The sequence below is a fragment of the Drosophila melanogaster genome, chromosome 3R (assembly GCF_000001215.4).
Source record: "Drosophila melanogaster chromosome 3R".
Lineage (NCBI taxonomy): Eukaryota > Metazoa > Arthropoda > Insecta > Diptera > Drosophilidae > Drosophila > Drosophila melanogaster.
The window spans coordinates 28,620,119-28,635,430 of NT_033777.3; the positions used below are offsets into that span (position 1 = coordinate 28,620,119).

Genomic DNA, 15,312 nt, shown 5'->3' on the forward strand with positions numbered 1-15,312 from the left:
CTGCCATGCATTTTTCAACACTCTCCGGGGAAACACAATCTCGTGGAAAACGCAGGAGTTCTTCTTAAGTGCCGAAAAAAGAACAGGGCGTGCCGCTTTTTGCACGATTTGCAAAGTTTTAATGCATTTATTTACGTTGAAAGAGTAATTCTGCTGAGCACTATAAGATGAACTGAGAACACCCACTTTTCTTTTATTCCAGCAGCTTTCTTCTCTATGGAAGGACTGTTTTAAGGCTCCAAACTGGCAGTTGGCCAAGGCAAAGTCAGGCAATTGTTTTTTAGACAAAGTGCGTAGCAATTATATTCTCAAGCAATATGAATTATTCGAGTCATGCATTTCTAACGACTGAAATCGCATTTGTTTTCTATTCGTTTTCTGTTATCAGGCAGCTGCATTGTATCTGCACATTGAAAAGCTGGCCCCTGGCATCGCTCCTCTGGTTTATCTGTGTCAACTGCCTTGTTCGCTGTCTGTTTTGCCCAGAGCAAGCATATTGACATCGTTTTTTGACAAACACTATATGCTATATGCCCCCGATATAACCTTTTCATCCCGGCCACACCCCTACACCCATTCTCACACCCCGCCTACATGACGCCTGTTCTCCGCCCGGAAAATGCAGGCACACGCACTTGCCTCTTGGCATTTCCGCCGCCTCCACTCCGCCCTTTGCTCCTCAATTTCCCAGTTTCCGCTCCCTGGTTTCGGCCATGTTTCTCTGTTTGTCTTTCAATAACTGCGAGCTGGGTAGTCTTGTGTAAATGTCATCAGAAGCACTGAGAAAATCAGATTCTATACAGTTGTTTTCTATAAATATCCCTTCGATTTAAAAAATGTATTCATTTGGTAGCATTTTATTTTGAATTATTATTTTTGGTGTAATAAAAAGTCTGATAGTAAGCTTGCAATGTAATCGCAATCGATCATCAGCCACACTGTGAAAACTAATGGCCAAGTTTAGAAATTACAAACCGAACAGAATTACCAAAAGAAGACATTTTGGGTTTTTTTTTCAGTGTAAGGCCAAAACCTGCCAAAGAAGTTGAAAAAAAGTTGTTGGATTTGGGTTATGTTCCATGTGTGTACCGAGTGGCATTTAATCAAATTAATACACACACAGGCAGACGCAACTGGGACAGAAGGACCCGAATGTCCTGACAGCTGCCTGACATTTTACAACCTTGTCCTTTCCGCCGTTTATTGATGAACGAGCAGGAGTGGCTGTGGGCTGGCAGCGAAATTAAAGGGAAAAGGAGAAAATGAAGTAGTGGTGGTGCTGGAGGGCATGAATACAAAATTTAATTCATGGCCTCTTTTTGTGTAAACTTAAAGGCAACTTGTGCTCCCCATTCGAGACGGCGTGTTCCCTCAGTTGCCTTTCATTACTCTGACTTGCAATCTAATTGAACTGAATACGGAAAGCTGACAGAATGTCTGAATGGATGAAAGGCCATTGGCAAGTAGCTTTTTCGGTTCTGGCCAAAGAAAATGGAATTAATTCAATCGGAGGAGCAGCAGTGCATATCCATGTCCGAGGACTCTTTTTCCATTGCCCAGACAGAAGTTCGGTTCAATTAAAGTGAAAACCTGGAGCACGTTGTCGTTGTCTGGCATCCTAAGCTCAGGTTTAATTAATGTTGCTGCTGATTACAAAGGGACAAAAAGTAGAGAGCAGAAGGACCAAGTCGCTCCTAAGTATGCAGTAACAAATGTCCCTCGTTTTGGCATTGATTTACCCACGTTGTCGCCCTTGTCGCTCGCTGGCTATTCTCCTAAAGGGAAAAGGAAAATCAGAAAAGCGCACAGAAAATGGAAAATATATGGGGGCGGTGCGTGTGCAGTTTGGGTCAGCTTAATGTCGCTTAATTGCGGCATTTCCGCCGGTCAAGTGCAAGAACGCACATCAGCGCAAATAAACTTGACATTAAGTGAGCTGCCCGTCTGGATTATATGCGAATAACCTCAACCTAGACCAAAGTCACTAAGTGACAACTGAAGAGCACTTATGAACATGAAGTGCAATCAATGTGATAACAGACATTGCCACAAGATGTTGTGCCACTAGTCACTTAAATTCATTAGGTATATAACACGAATATTAAATTTAAACGTTCAACTAAAAGTTAATTGATCCAAAAAGGAGAGAGAATTAGATTTAAATGCGAATTTAGAGCCGGTTAGTCCAATTAGTCGATTAAATAGCATTTTGATTGCCCCACAAAACTACCTGCATACAAATAAGTAATTCAATTAAATAATCGATTGGCTCAGATTGTACACAAAACATTTACCACTCGATTATGGAAAAGTGATACAAATATCTGCCCCAATTAGGGAGAAATCAATAAACCAAAACTCGTGCCCCCATCAACGGGTGCTCATTAATGATCATCCACGGCGGATTGCCCTAATGAGGCATGTAATCATAGAGTGGCATCAATTTGAACCATCGGCGATGTGTTAACCAGCCTAATCCATCTCCACCTCCTTCGCTATCTTCCCAACTTATGGGCTAAGTGAACTTTCGTGATGGATGACGCTAATTCCGGAGAGGCAGGTGGCAGCAGCATCATCAGGTGTATGGGTTGCTAATCAAAATCAACAACACCCAAATGAACAACGCACGCCGAGGAAATCTGAAGTCCACGCCCCAACTCTTCTGTTACAGTTTTCAATTTTCCAAGCAAGTTTAGATTATATTTTGTTGCTTCTTCTGGCAAGCGTAAATTGAATCAGAACTGGAGATTTTCCATAATGCAGAAAGCAGAGGAAAAGGCTTAAACGGATTGAGGTTTCTGGCATGCTCTGGCTATGAAGTTAGGATTTTATGCTGTTTTTCCGACAGCAAAATTTCTATCCTGTTTGCTATTAGTTTAAAGTCATTTGCCAATAGCGTGAGGTTTCTGTACTTGAGTGATGTTTAAATATTTATCAGCCCTGACTAAGTGATGGAATAAGGATTTTGGACAGACTGGTAATAAAGCTGTTTAGTTGAGAAGTTTATTGAGTAAATATTTTCCGTATGCCATTTTGGAATTCTGTTTTCCCGGAAGTTGCCACAGTTATGACCTTGTGCACGGCTCAGTTCGCGGTACCAGCGCGATATGCGATAACAACAAAAGCGGATCGCATAAATTACAACGCTCCTCCATTAGCATGTAAATGCAGCCGACAGCGCCACCACCGCATCACCAGCCACGCCCCCAACCATTCGGTACCGTGCCCCACGCAAAAAGTGGATGCGACGACAGTGACAATGCTCGTATTTAACTCCTCACATTGCATATTTTATTTAATTTATTGCCGCACATATTTTGATGGCAATGCGTGTGGAAGGGGCACGTGTTTCAGGTTTGGGGTCTGGAGCCCCGTCAAAAACCCGGGAAAGCTTAGATTGCGCTATATAGGAATATAGGAATTGTGTCAGTTGAACAGTTGGGCATGGTCATGGTGGAATCGCATGTCCGGCGCGTGTTGTTGTCGCACTTGAGATACATTTCGAGCGGGGCAAGAAACGCAAGCCAAACTGTGGGTAAACACAGGGGTAAAATAAATTACAGAGCGAAAAATTATGCATTTCAAGAAAATTACAGAGCGGCGAAAGGAAAAATAAAAAAAGGGAAACTTTAAGTAAAGCCACCTTTATATTTAATTTTTATTAGCAACAATAGTTTCAAAATGGTTGGTTCTTCTTGAAGGCTTACAACTGATAATATGTTCGGTTATACACGAATTCAATCACTAATAATCACTAATTTAGTTGAGTGCACATTTCTGTCATCCCTGAACAGACGATTACAAATTAGGCGACATATATACAATGTTTTGCCACTGTTCGGCCTCCGAGTTTTACTTTATTTTATATGGTTTCGTTAGCCGGCCACATATTTCAAAGAAACGACAGCCGTGGGAGCCATGCAAATGCCCCCATCCGAAGTGCGCCAATTGGTCACTTGATACACATTTCGACTGTCGGTCATACTCGTTTCTTTGCCAACACAATTGCATTTTCCGTACGGCTCTTGTTTTTTCTTTCGCACTTGGCCGGCAGATGTTATTCATGGCTTTGGGCTAATTAATGCGAGTAAGGAGCAAATTAAAATGCTGTTTAGCCACTGCCACTTGCAGCTGTCTCTTAAAACCCATCACTGATCACTCAAAACTACTTTTTTTTTTGTAGGCCTACGCTATCTTCTGGCCATAGGCAGTTGGCCCGAACTGCCGGAGTTGCTGGCCAGCACTTTGCATAATGCGAAAAACCAACCAAGTCTCGACGATGGCTTTCAGTTGTTTTTCGTGTCGCCGGCGAATGTGGGTTAAATGCTTTTTGCGGCTAGTGACCGCAGCTCGGAGCGCCAGTTGAGAGTCTTTTTTATGCCTTTGTTTGCCCGCTGAAAATTTTCATTTGCCGCAAAAGTTTTTCATTTAATTTAATTGAAACACACTCAACAAATTGCAAATGCACTACGGAAAATGAAAGAAAATTGCGGTGGTCCGGGTAATAAACTAAAAATAAAGTCAATTATTACGCAATTAAGAGCAGTTGACTCTATGCGGTGGCAGCAAATGCTATTGAGAATGCGAGTGGCGCTCGCGTGGGTGGTTTTGGGTGGGTTCAATTGGCGCGGCCAGCTAATAAGCTTTGAGAAAAATGCTTGAAATAAAAAACTTGGCTTATTTAAAGTGCCGTAATTAATCTCTGTTGTTCGCGTTGAATGGCCGACAAAGCTTATCTACGCGAAGTACAAAAAGAAAACCACAGAGATATCTGAATACTGCCACATTATTATTAATTGCTGTAAACTCTGGTGGCTATACATTAATATTCCACTGAATAAACAAAGGAAATGCATTGCCCATACGCCCTGTTGTGCGTCATAATTTTGGATGCAAATGCGCGGCTATTCGTGTTGAATCTATTTATTTGTCATTTCAATTCGACCGCAAAACGAACTCTTTTTTTTTTTGCAGATAAGTGGGCGATAACTGGCTAACTGCAAACTGAATGGTTAAGACCGCAAACGAGTTTGCTGCTCTCTTTGGTTTGATGAAGAATGAAAAGCCCGCGGGATGTTATGCTTGTAAATAAACTTGTTTGGTGCTAAAAACTGCTAGTAATTACAATCGAATTTCCGCCTACCAGAGAGTTGGCCAGTTAGTTGGCTTAACTATGTCAACCCGATAAGATTTGCATTTCCATCACAAAGAGACTAAACCGGAGGAGACTGACTCTCCTCCTTCTTCTCCTCGTCTTCGTAGTCGTCGTCTCGCCTGTCACTCAATTATTTACGCTGACACTTTGTGCGGCTGGGTTTGTTGCATGGGTAATTGGCAAATCCGAACATGGTTTGCTGCACACGTGGCGTATGCGTAATGCGATCGGTGCTGGCTGCATGTTAATGCGTTGGCAAACAGCATTAACGCAAAATCCGCGCCAAGAATCGGGCAGACATGACCATAGACAACACCGCAAATACCCAAAACCCTCTCCAATTAAATGCTTTTCAATTGGCGGTGCAGTAATTTGCTGATTTGGTAGTGCGTTGCCAAAAGCGCCGCATTTAATTGAAGCCTATTTCGGGGGCAAGTTGGGCTTGGTTAGAGCCAAAATGCAGTGGTAATATTCTCATCATTAAATTTTCAGTTAAGTGTGCTCGCAGCGGAAATGAAAACCTCTTCGAATAATGACGAAACCCCGCGGAATTGATAAGCGCAAATAGAAGTGGAGTAAGCGCTCAAGAATGCTTCACGTTGAGTAAAAAAAAAAAAAAAAAGAGGAATGACAAATGCGATTATGATGCGCACAATGAAAAGTTTCGTCCACAAAGATTCCTTCCTGATTGGCCATTGTTCTTGTTCAATTCTCAAGTAAGTTCTCAACAAACTTATTCAAAGCATTCGGCTTATCGGTTTCGGTTTTGGCCAAGAAAGGGAGAAAAGAAAGGAGAACAGAAGTCACTTGCCACAAAACAATTAGCTGAGTAGCAAGATAAAGTCGCAGTCATTGGCATTTTCCGTTACGGAGGAGGCTAAAGTCCAGAGCCCCACGAACGGCTGCCCGTATATATATGTGCATATGGGTAATACCCGTAAAACCCTGGTAAACAACTGAATGGCGCCAATGGGGGCGTGGCCAGACAACCGTAGCACCGTAATAAAAACACACGCACAGAGCAATTCATTCATGGAACTGCTTTTTTTTTTGGCCAGATTGTGCCGCTCTCGTTGTTCACGCTTCATTTGGCTATTATTTTTTACCACGCTTCATTTGCCGATTTGTCTGTGCCGCTTTTGGGCTTTTGGGGCAGGGAGTGCTAATTAACAGTTGGTCCCAAATCGCATACATTAACGCTGATATATTTATTGCCATAATTGTGCGGTGCCTGGCCATACTTATATATAGATTATGGGCATTTGACTAGAAGCCTCGATTGCCTCACTTCGAAAAGAAAAATATAAATACAACTGGCCCCAGCGAAAAGTAATGAGTAAACAATTCGAGCATTGTGTTTGCTTTGGAATTAGCGAAGTGCAAATTTCGTTGGCACCGATTGCACAATGCTCAGTTAAAGCGTTTGGATATTTGACCAAAATTGCGGCCAGATTTTAATGGTAATTCCTGGTGATTCTATCCAGCGGTCAGGACTCGGCTTCTAGGTAATGAACACAAATTTTCCAAGCATGCAGAGAAGAACTTTATTGGGGAAATGGTAGTGGCAATAAAACAAAGCAATTAAAATGCCCTCCCGGAACTGGCAGACGTATATGGGTCAGGCTGGCAAAAGTTTCGGCCACTTGTCGGCCAACTCGAGCAGTGAAAGGCCAATACAATGCCAATCGGCAAACTGAAGTGGCAGCTCGGCTAATGCAACCGGGGATGGGAAGTTTGCGTCCCAGCACTCTAAACTTTTGGCTTAGTGCACACAATGGGGTTGTGTAAAAACACCAACTTCACAGGGCTGGCTGACAGGCTCTTATTCCCCGTTCAAAATGGCACACTGCAAATTATATTGTTAATATGCAGTAAATGGGCGGAAGATTTAAGCTGAATGAGTCAGCGCAGCGCCGTTTACGTAAGGATTTCTCCGGTTTACTGTCAACATTTTTCCCTTCCTTGTTTGTTGTTTAGTACTCATTCATCCGCCGACTGGAGCCGTAAATTAAACAACATTTCTGTCACTTGACTTGGGTATTCATTCATTAATCAGGCCTTACCCTGTCTATAGAAATTGAAATTGTCGCTGCTACACAATAAAGCTAAATGGAAATCCAAGAGATAGCAAGTTGGACATTTTGCCTGGGGAGGATGGCTGAGGGGAATGGCTGAGTGGGCGAGACCACCCACACACACACACACAGATGGCAAACACTTTCCATTGCGTAAATTGCCTGGGCGCCCATCGAAACGTGCCATTTGAGCTCTGCCATCGATGATAAATGTTCGCTGCATGTTGCACAAGTCTTTGCAATCGGCTATCAACAATGGACTCTGGGATATGTGAAGAGGGGCGGGGCATGCTACAATGCAACCCATTAAAAGCCAACACCCTTAAAAGCCAAAAGCATTTGGTTCTTAACTTCCACTCTCGAAAGAGTGGACCATAAAACTGGCTTACATATCGCGCAACATCTAAAAATGATGTCATATTTCATTACAAATTTAGCTTTCCTCTGAAAACAAGTAATAAATATAAGCCGATATGTTTAGTTTGCTATAGCATAGTTTATGTTTTTAGCTTGCCGTTTAATTTAACAATTTAATTCAACTTATATTCGAAAGCATTCGAATTTCTTAAAGTGAAAGGTTAAATTGCTGATCATAATAAATGAAGTTGGTAAAAGTTGTACTGCACAATATGCAGCAACAATATGAATCATCATTCATAAGGCAGTTAGAGGGCCCTAATGGCTTTTCTCTATTCCCGTGCTTGCTTGGGTGCCAAACGAATTAAGCAAATAGCTGAATTTATGAATATTTAGCCATAGCTCTACATAGACCCACATTACGAGCATTTTCGCTTTCACCTTACGCCTTCTGCGGCAGACACGAAATCCCTGACCTTTGCGGCTGCCTGCTGGCTTCTCTCATCCTGCCCCAGCCCCCACACCGCCCCGAGTTAATTACAGCCCACGATCTCTGGATTTTCCGGGGCCACCCGCGCGAGCCACCCACCCCACCATTGGTAGCTCACAAAAGGCCCCATGGAATTTTCTTTCTGGCAGAACGGGCTTCGTTAGCAGGTGGCTGTCAAATTTAGGTCAGGCACTAAGTGCAAGTGAGTGTTATGTAAATTATGGCGCGCTGCTTAAAAGGACCTGCAAGGTCCGCCCATACCATCAGTCTGTCCGTCGTCCCAGTTTAATTTTGAGGAGTATTACGCTGCCGTGTTGTGTGTTTGTTTGCATTCATCTTGTGAGCAAATGGAAAACTAACTGAGAACTGAAATGCTAACACCACTCCCATTTGTCGGGCCGTTAGTTAGACTGAACGGCACTTGCTGGCGGCCCTCTCTATACTTCCTCACTTTTTTGCCCCTTTTTTTAATTTAGCCATCGCTGTTGGCAGCTGACAAAGCGGCAATGTGTGTGGATATATGCAAGTGGCGCGTGGTTTGGGGCACTGGGGAGCTGCGAACGAATGATGGAGCGAGCTGCCACCACGCACAGCAGCATGGAAGTCTTAGAAGAAATGTTATTCCACTCGCTGGCAACCGCAGATTATATCATAACACATGCCCCATGGTATCCCCCATTTCGTATTCCGTATTCCATATCCCATAGCCTCGGATTCAGAACCCACTTTATGCAGCGGATCGGCCATTGACCATGGCGAAGTGCTGCTCCAAAGCAGAACGTAAATAAAGCACAAAAACAAGAGGAGCCGCATAAAAGTGCTCATACCAAGTACCAACAGTAGCCGACAAAACAATAGGACACTATATACATATGAATATAGTACTATTCATTATTCACTATTCACTCTTCACTATTCATTAGCTTTGATAATACAAAAATACCTTTATAAAGTCTTAAGAGGCAGATTGCTCATAAATATAAATATATAAATATTTCAAGTTCAACGTACATTATTAAATAACTTAATATGTTAGAAATGTATATTACAATTCGGTTCTGAAGAAAGATTAAAGGATTCCTACACAGCTGGACCAAACTTTTGTTGAAGTAACGAAAGTTGTTTGGAACTCTGTACCCTTTACATCACATTATCTGACCCCCTGGAAACACGAACTTTTTAAGAGTTCTAAAAGCAAAGAAGTGCTAACTTTACAGTGCTATTATTCTGGCGCTCATTGTGTTGATATATATAGCCCCAGGCCCGGCACTTTCACCCCCTTTCCTCGAATCACGACGCACAGGAAGGGAAGGCGCACACAAGTCAACAATCTCATAATCAGTTGAATTACAAAAGGCAAAGCCAGCAAATACTGGGGGGAAAACGGCGAGCGACAAACCGAACCGCTTGTCTTTATGGCAATTTCACTTAATGAGTTGGGCCTGTGGGGCAGACAATCGATAGACACATGGCCTGCAAGTTGCAACAATTTAACACGCCAATAAAACGCAATAACCAAATTTATCTGATTCTGGAGCAAAGGCCAAAAGGGCAAATGACGCCATGGGCGTGGCATTGTGACGCAACATGGGCGTCGTCGTCGTCATAATCTCATGATCGTTATGTCAAACAAAAGGCAGGAAACCAACCAACCGCCTGACGGCTTACAATTACAATTGCTGACCCATTTTAGAGGTGAGCTGGGGTGATCCAAGCCGAACCGAGCGGAGCCGACCGAAAACCGTTTGGCCAATGCAATGAATTAATTATTCCCTCTGTCATGTGCAGTCTCTTTCCACCTTGGGTGCGTCGAGTCCAGTCCAGCGTTTTGGGCCAAAAATAACAAGCTACACACACTTGACGCCGGAAAAAATATCTCTCAACGAGTTGGGCCTTTGAACTATTTGTCATGGGTTTTTTTTTCCGATTTATTTTCCTGCCCGGCTGCATTGGCCACAAAAATAGCCGTGTGCACAAATCTCATTTTTGGGAGTTGCGCCGTGTGCTCCATTTGCTGCACAGAACTGAAGGGGCAAAGACGACGCTTAGATGCCCTTTTCATTTTGTATAGACCATGGGATGAATGTGGATCTATTTCATGACAAAAAAATCCCCCACTTCAGCTCTTAATCAAAGGGTTCTTTGCATTTAATCTTAAGATTCGTGATATTCGTTGGGACCTGACTAAAATAGAAACAAAACGAAACTCTGAGGATTAGTATGAGCTATAATTTATTTTCTACAAATTTATTTAGCTGCCAAATCATTTTTAGCTTCAACCCCAGATCCTCTAAAGTAAGATAATTAATACAATATTATTGTAATGACTTATTTTAGCAGCTCTTCGCAATCCGCTTGATTCTCAGGCGCCTTTGATCGTTTGATTTCCCCAATAAATTCCCATTCCGTGTGATTAATCAATGACCAAATCTGCTGCCTTGGGAAAACAAACTGCTCGCGAGCATCGTTCTACCCCAAAAAAATGAAAAAGTGTAAGAGTTGCGGGATGAGAACGTAAATCTCAGGGGTCCCAGCTGGCTGCCCGATCAAATGCAAGCGGCTGCGGCTTTTCTCGCTGGGCCCCTGGATGCCTTCCAAAAAAAAAAAAAAATGGGAAAAAATTCGTTTATTGGAGAGGAGAAAATTTAATGCGGTCACTGGCTTTTTGACATGCCGCAAACTATTTTCAAATGTGCTCGTCCACGGAGTCGCATTGCTATTTCCTACAGAGTATTCATTTCGCTTTGGTCAGCGCATTGGGAGTTTGATTTTTTTTGTTATTTTTAGCGCCGGCTAGAGTGAAGTGTGCCCGGTCCGTGGAGCATCCTTCAACGTTTCTTATGTAAATTTCCCGTCGATTTTGTGTTATTTTTTTATTTTTGTCTTTTTTGTTTTCTGTTTTTTGTTTGCCATGCCAGCAGATGACGATGGGGATGGCGATGATGATGTTGTCGGTTTGTTAGAGTGCGGCTGCTCGGGGGCCAGTTGGAAACTAATAAAACGTCAAAGCAATTTTGACAACATGCAACTTGGAGATCTCGAGGAGGCAGAAGGCCCAGAAACACACAAAAAACCCACACAAATCTTCGGTTTGAGTTGGAACAGCCTGTGAATGCTTCTCCTCTCCGCAAAGCGAAAAGTTACTTCGTAAGTTTTTCATCTTTTGCCAGTTTTTCTATTCGCAATGCTGCTTTCATTTCGCCATATTTCTGCTGGCCCTGTTTGTTTCGGTTAGGGGGCACTGTCTGTAGGGAATCCAGAGAGCAACGAGACTTGGGACGGGCTTAAAGCTATCTAGCTGGCATATCAGCCATAAAACCGAGCATTAAAGCCGTGTGAAAATTGCAGCTCAAGTGCTAGACTTTGTGTAACAAGATATATGTTAGATTAAAGGGTCGAGGAGCTGTTCTTGGGGTGATAAGCGTTCTTTGTTTATAGAGTTGTCAAGTGCTCATAAAAATCGAGGTGCTCGATTCGACCCTACTTCGACTACCTGCCGGGCGAAATTGGACACGCCCGTTTTCGGGTAACATGGGTTAAGTGCGGCGTCATTAGCACACACCCGCACAGTGGGACAAGAGCCGAGGATGGAGCTGGATTTGCCGGAACCTCAGCGTGTTGCCGGCACATAAACAATACACTCTGCTACAAGGTTGCGCGACAGTCAAACACAAACAGTTTTATGGTCGATCGTAGGAGGCGCCTCACACTCCTCAGCGCATCTCACGTTGAATGGGAATGACTCAGTTTGACTTGACCGTACACTCAGAAAAACAAGTCGTTGTATCCTTTACAAAGTTTCCTGTGCCTGACACTTAAAGACCCAAGATAAGAGGGCATTTAAGAAACTTCCAATAACAAATAGATATTGTAAAGGAAAGGCATTTCAATTATTGTTCTCAGTGTACCCTCTGCGCTTGTCATGGAGTGCGTGAGTTCGGTACATTAACTGCCAAGGACCTTTCATTTCCCCGTCATTCTGGCGAATGGGTAAAAGTCGCCTAATAAAATTATAAATGTATTTGATGTGCCAACGCCGCCCACAGGAATCGTTCCCGAAATAATTTCTCTTTTCTGCGGCCACTCGCAAATGTGTCTCAATTCAATTAATTTGTGCTGGGATCTGGGATCCAAAGTGTTGGGCTCTAAAGTGGGCCCCAGTCAGTAGGCAGTTTGGCCGCAGGACCTGCTGCGTTGTTAAATTTTAATACTGCGGTTTATGTGCTCGAGGTTTTGGGCAAATTAAATTTTAATTGCTTGTGGTCCGCCAAAATTGGCAGTCAGCGGCGGTTTGGTGCGCTGTTTGGTCTGCTCGGCTTACTAGGCATCCAGTATTTATCAGACCATTCATTTCTTCTATGCGATTCCGACAATAACACGAAAATTCAGCCGAAAACTTTGCCAAAAGCTTGACAAAAGTGCAACGAACCGTGCGCCGGGCCGGGCGAGCCAAAAGGAAAAATGTGCTGGAAAAATCGGAGAGCGCGAGCAGAAAATTATGAAAAATACCCGCTGAAAATACAAGCATTTTCCCGGTCGCCGCAAATGCAAATTCATGAAAAGACCAAGGCAAAGCCGACTTTGCTCTTGAGCTTGAAAAAGGCGCAGACGGGAGCGACGGTTCCAAATGGAAATGGAAATGGGTATTCAAATGGCCATGGCGCTGGGAACTCTGGGAATGGTTATACTGCAGCTCGGGATCTCTGGAGTGGCGGTGTCAGACGGACTGCTGACGGTTCAGTTGAGTAGTGTGTCTGGGCCGGGTCTAACAATTACGTCAATGGCGCAAATGTCGAAAAATGTAACAAACAAAAAACCCGTTAAGCGCAGAATGCCATCGCAATTTACAGCAGACTCATCGTCGGAATCTTTGTCATGGCATTTGATACACTCCGAACCGAATGGGTCACTTAGCTGGAACGAACTCTAGGCATGAGCTTATGCAATATAATACTACCTGTTTCTAATTTGTTTGCTTTGGTACTTTCTATTCTCGCTCTTATTACAATCATCACGGTATAAAGCTATCCCTATGACTGTTGTATCTTTAGGATACTGTAATAATTGACATGGATGTATAACTCCGAACTGAAATAGGGTATTACGTTTACAGTTTATAGCCAGCACTTTCAGCTTGCCCCTCTTCCTGGTTTTCCCTTCTGATTCATTGCAGATTCTAGTGAAACTTTAGTGCAATTGTTTTTTGCGTTTTGTGTGTTGTTTGGCTGTTTGCTGATGATGGCGATGCCAGCCAGTGAGCCGGGCAGACGATGCGTCTGCTGACTGTTGCCTTTTGGCGCTTTGCCTCTGCTCTCTGATTAACTCATTCATACATTCTGGCTTTCCAGAGAAAAAGAGAAAAAAAAAACGAAGTAACTGTTTGTGCTGGGGGATTCGAGTGGGTGTGGCATTGTTGAAAGCCTCCCACTTCTGCGCCCAGCCCTTGATTATGATTATTTTCATTTCAAAAAGTTGGCGGCTCAGAAAAAACCGCAGCCCAAGCACAATTCTCTGTGTAGTTGGGCAAAATATTTAAAGTGCGCCGCGAGTTGGTGTAGTATTGCTAACCAAAACACACTCACACCCACAAAGAGGCACCAACCACTCACGCGATTTGTGTACCCTTTGCACAGTGGTACCTGTGTAACCCGAGCTGTTTTGAGATTAAATAAAAAATAATCTGACTTAACTAAGTTAAGAACTGAGAAAAAGTTTTCGAATATGCATTACCCAATTACAAATTTTAACAGAATTTTCTTTTCTAATGTTTTTTGAAAGCCAAATTGTTTTTCCAGATATATACTAATCTCAGGATGTATCTTCAGATGTAAAGGTGTAACTTTTGGATACGATCTAAGGTTTTAAGACGACTTTGTAAGGTTCCACTGTGGCTGGTGTGCGGTTTTTGTTGTTTCTGCTGTTACTTGGCTCGTTTAACTTTGAGCAGCTCTGAATTGCAGCAGCCGGCATGCCGGTTTTTTTTTTTCATTCTTTTTTTCCCTACTGCAACTTTAATTGGACATGGGTTGTTGCTGTTGTTGTCGCCGCTGCTGGCGTTGGCAAACGTGTTTTATTATTTTGGTTAAATTTGGCATTCGTTTCCTACGCGGCTTTCAGTTTGTTATCGTTAGGTGCAAAAGAGTTTTGGGTAACAAAATTCAAACAACTTGATTTACTCACCTCCTGGCTGGTGACCTATGACCTTAGGGAGCAGGCGGTGGTGATAGTGGTGGTGGTGGAAAGGACATCCCCTTTCGCACTGCTTGTTGTTGTCGCAAAATCGAAGCAAATTAAACGATAATTTGTTGTGAGCAAAGTAACACGCACACACACAAGCGCACACGCGAACGCACTACACACAGATACACCAAACACTACCGCTCTCTTTCTCTCCTCTCTCACTTTGTGTATTTTGTTTGTTCTGGCTTTGCTTTGGTTTTGCTTTTCCTCTGACTCTGCTTTTACTTGGCGATGCAAGCAGCGCGACGTTGCAACATCGTTCACATTTCACATTTCCCCCAGCTGAATGCACTTTTATCTCGCTTTTGTTCCACTTCCTCTCTTGTTTTGACTGCGGCAGATGCGGCTCCGCCTTCTGCTTCTTCTTCTGCCACTGCTTATCCTGTTTGTGCTCCCCCTCCCTCTTGGCCTATCGTCGCGTCTTCTTCACACAGCTATCCTGCGTGGGCAAGGATGTCTTGCTCTGCGTTTTCCCTTCCGTTTCGATTGCAGATCCTTTTCGGAGGAAAGTTTCGATCACGCACATTTAACTCGGTATTTTCACAGCGATTCCGTTCGCGTCCCACACTCGACGCGATTTATTTTTCTCAATTTTTTCGACGGCCCAGCCGCATTTTACCATTTCAAGAACCAATCGAATCGAAACGCGCAGGGTGTTTGCTGCAGTTATAACGAAAATCCCCCAAATGCGCAACTGAATGCCCTAAAAAATCCAGATATTCTCCCGAGCTCAAAATCGCGTTCGCAGAGTATTCACACTACTGCGAGCTATCGATAACCGTTTGCACTGGGCCACTAAGCAAGATGTCACACTTCTTTATTTAGGTTTAAAATGTGTTTCAATATTCTAATTAAATGCAAAGAAAAAGAATAAATATCCCGGGGTGCGATCATTTTATAAATAGTCTCCTGTGTAAGCAGTGCTCTATGGTTGGTGTCGAACTCCGCTAGGCGAAGGGCAACTCGGCTAAGGTGGTTTCATTCGCTGTTTGAAA

At 43.3% G+C, this 15,312-nt stretch overlaps 1 protein-coding gene across 1 annotated transcript in view; it reads right to left on the minus strand.

Annotated features, from left to right (window-relative positions):
- Positions 1 to 14,981, minus strand: part of CG10011 (uncharacterized protein) — a 27,161-nt gene extending 12,180 nt beyond the window's left edge. Inside the window, exon 1 of the mRNA NM_143367.3 lies at positions 14,258 to 14,981. The gene's annotated coding sequence lies outside the window, so the exon portion shown is untranslated. The remainder of the gene's footprint in view (positions 1 to 14,257) is intronic.
- Between the last annotated feature and the right edge of the window lie 331 nt (positions 14,982 to 15,312).